The sequence below is a fragment of the Sycon ciliatum genome, chromosome 11 (genome assembly GCF_964019385.1).
Source record: "Sycon ciliatum chromosome 11, ocSycCili1.1, whole genome shotgun sequence".
Lineage (NCBI taxonomy): Eukaryota > Metazoa > Porifera > Calcarea > Leucosolenida > Sycettidae > Sycon > Sycon ciliatum.
This window is the reverse complement of record NC_088653.1, coordinates 575,009-578,584: the sequence shown is the minus strand read 5'-3', so window position 1 is coordinate 578,584 and position 3,576 is coordinate 575,009. Positions and strand designations below refer to the sequence as shown.

At 46.6% G+C, this 3,576-nt stretch overlaps 1 long non-coding RNA gene across 1 annotated transcript; it reads left to right on the top strand.

The window, feature by feature from the left end:
* The first annotated feature begins 1,460 nt into the window (after positions 1-1,460).
* LOC135827526 (uncharacterized) lies at positions 1,461-2,847 on the top strand. The gene is made up of 2 exons (XR_010555482.1): positions 1,461-1,596; positions 2,141-2,847. It is a non-coding gene; the product is annotated as an uncharacterized LOC135827526 (long non-coding RNA).
* Positions 2,848-3,576: the final 729 nt, after the last annotated feature.

Below are 3,576 nucleotides of genomic sequence, written 5' to 3'. Positions count from 1 at the left end.
GAACCTCGCGTCAGAGGAGGGTGCCTCAAGCTGGCTAACATCCAAGCCACTTGCAGTTTTCGGCTTCAAGTTGCACAAGGGGGCGTTTCGAGACTCCTTATGCCTCCGATATGGATGGACGCCGGATCATCTCCCGACAACGTGTGCGTGTGGAAAGTCATTAACGACCACCCATGCCCTGTCCTGCTCGCTGGGCGGCTACCCCTCTCTCCGCCACAACGAGATTCGGGACATCACGGCCCACCTTCTCCGGGAGGTTGCCCATGATGTAGCCGTCGAACCCCATCTCCAGCCTCTCTCGGGGGAACACTTCCCCTTGAGATCTACCATCACCGACGACAACGCGCGCCTTGATATCGCAGTCAGTGGATTGTATGGTGGACGGTTAGAGAGGACATTCCTTGATGTCCGGGTTTTCAACCCATTTGCCCCCTCAAACCAGAAGTCATCAATCCCGGCAGTGTACCGCAAGCACGAAAAGGAAAAGAGAAGAAGTTATGAGAGAAGAGTCGTTGAGGTAGAGCATGGATCATTCATCCCGGTCGTCCTCAGCACTACAGGTGGTCATGGCAAGGCAGCTGGCAATCTCTACGCTCGGATTGCATCCATGTTGGCCGATAAGAGGTCGGAGCCTTTCTCTATCGTCATGGCATACATCCGCACTCAACTGTCTTTTGCACTGGTCAATGCCGCAGTCACATCCCTGAGAGGTCATCGGCACAAAGCGTCAAGAATCAACGGCTGCCCTTCGATCACGTTAGCAGTGGCAGAATGCAGCATGTAATGGCCAATCCTTGACTTAGTTTGGTAATCGTTTTAGTACCTCGAACCCCGTGCTGAGTTTGATACGGTTTCTGGTATCTTGGCCGTAGACTACTACGCATACTGCTTCTAGCGGTTTCTTTGGATTTTACTGATTGATGGGGCTGTTAAGTGATGACGTCACAGTTCCTTCGATACGCATAGCAACGATCCCACTGGGGACAAACAAAAGTAGCGTCGTCTCCACCGAACCAGTTGTCAGTGGCAACATATAGGAATCGTGTACATTTCTTCGTTTCTTCTTTGCTGTTTTCAGTGAGTGTTTGGTTTTCTCTTTGTCCTTGATCTCGACGGTGTTGTCGTGCTCATTACCTTTCTGAGACGTCTCTTGTGACTGTAGCCAGTGTCACGGAGGATTTTATTGACGTGACGAGGTAGATCGCCGAGATCGAGCGTGAAAAACGCTCTGCATTAGTAGCTCCTGTAGAATGTCTTCTGGGATGGCGTATCCATGGTCAACAAAGTCAAGGTGCAAGACAGCATAAGAGATCGTGTAAACGATGTGAACTCCAAAAGGTAAGCTCCTGAACAAGTGGAAAGATATGTGTATTTACAAACTCTCTCTTCATCCATCGATTGCCGCTATGCATTGCATTTTGTCTTCACAGATATTCTGGAAAAATAAATTATATTGTAACTGGAGAGTGCAATCGTACTTGGGACCCATCCCAATGTCATCACATGGCTGTGGTGACTAGTGTAGACCTGGGAGAGTTTTTCCTCAACTGAGACGGAGTGTAGGTGGATGGATTATGAGAAATGCGAAGATGTGGAGTAAGTAATAGTTGTGTCGAAGAAATGTGTAATAAAATAAAATTTACTTTACACTCAAACATACACTGTACATGTACATGTAACATCATGATAATGATTCCATCTTCATATCTCCGCAACAGGTACGCCATACGCACCGAATACATGGTGTGTGTGCATGCGCGCGCTTGCGTGCGCGCGTACATGCACACACTCTCATGCGTGGCCGAGTTGGCCGGATGAACAGACCACGCATTTGCACGAGGTGTCCGTCATGTCATTGGAATGCTGTACTTTATGAATTTATTCCAAAAATTAATAGTATGTCTTGCCCCTGTCAAATGGAGCTTGTGTCTATGCTCAGCGGGTATCGGGCCACGACGCCACACTGCAGTCAGCGCTGGAATTAAAATAGCACTTCATGGATTATTTTAACTAATTTCCTTTGCGTTTACATGTACTTTGTTGAGCCCGTGGTTTCATTTCTGTGTTCTGTTATGATTGGCCTCTGGAAATAATCGGAGTGGATGTCATTTTTGTCATATGTGTGTGCCTTGTGCAACAGGTTCAAGGCTAGATGCACTTCACATTCGGTGTGCGATCTCGGCGTCTGGGACCTGAAAACGTCTTGGTTGGATGGGTAATCAAGGATGATACTACTCGGCACACCAATGTACATGTCAATGTATTTTTTACTTTTTCAGAGCTGCACTATTTACGGACGATTGTGTCTGTGAGAGAGGAAATAAATTAATAGTATTCACAAACAAGTCCCACTTATTGTTTCTGTGCGTAAAAGGAAATTGCAATTTTTTGGTCATATTGTTTGTTCCGGCTGTTTGTCATTGACTGTTCTTCAGGTTTGTGTTGCTGGAGGCCGTGGCCGAGGCAGGCCCAGAATGTCATGGCTTGATAATATTATTTCATGGACTGCACTTGACGTGCAGTCCCTGCTCGCTACTGCACGCGATCGATTTTTATGGCGCTCGCTTGTTCATACTTGCTCTGTGACGCCTCGACGGCCTTAGGGCTATGGGCTTGTGATGACGACTATTTACGTCTTGATGCTTACTTCGGTGCTAGCGTGTTTCCCCCGGATTATTTCTATCATCATGCGTGTTCTTGGGCTGAGCGAGCATATGCACGAGTGTGCAGCTATAACCCCGTGTATCTTTGGTTACACTTTGTTCTGCAATGCATGTACCTTGTTACAGTATGTGCTTGCACTGCTTTGTGTGGCCTGCGTATTTCAGGACTATTCAGTGCATTAGACCCAGGTTGGTTTGGTTGCCGGATGATCTTTTGTTGCGTCGCTCTGTGTTTTGTATTCATCAATTTCTGGGCTTGAGAATTGAGCTGGTGTGTGGTTCCCAATATCAAAACGTCATGCTGGTGCTCTGTGTTTCGATTATGGACTGTCCGAGCAGTCACGATTCATTACCAGAACGGTCAATACTGTAGTCTCTTGACGTGTTTGTCTTTTTGTGTTTTTGCCTGGGAGAATTACCGGTGACGTTGCACATAGAACGGCAGTGTTGCATCACTGGACGACCCTGCCTCTGCATCTGATTTCATGTCCCCAGGATCTGGTGCAGATACTATAGTACACCAGACAGTCACTTCCTGTAAACACGCAAACAGCAAAAGAAGAGATCCCGCAAATCAGGAAAACCATTGTGGAAAATATCGAGTAGATCGTACACCATTCAATAATCTGGAGTAATTACAGTGAGACAAACACTTCAAACAGTGCTCTCTCTCTCTCCATCCTTCCAAAATACCCTGTAACAATTCCCTAGAATTACTTTATTTTATATTCTCAGGACATCATTCTGAACATAATAACTTCTTCCATGGGTCTTCAATCACCACGGAGGGCGAGAATAATCTAAGTCATGCAGTTCACGGGAGGTGCGAGATGTCATGGATATAGAGGCCTCAGGCTGATATTATTGTGCCAACGTGAGGGCAGAGACAGAAAGAAGACAATGATTTCTTGAA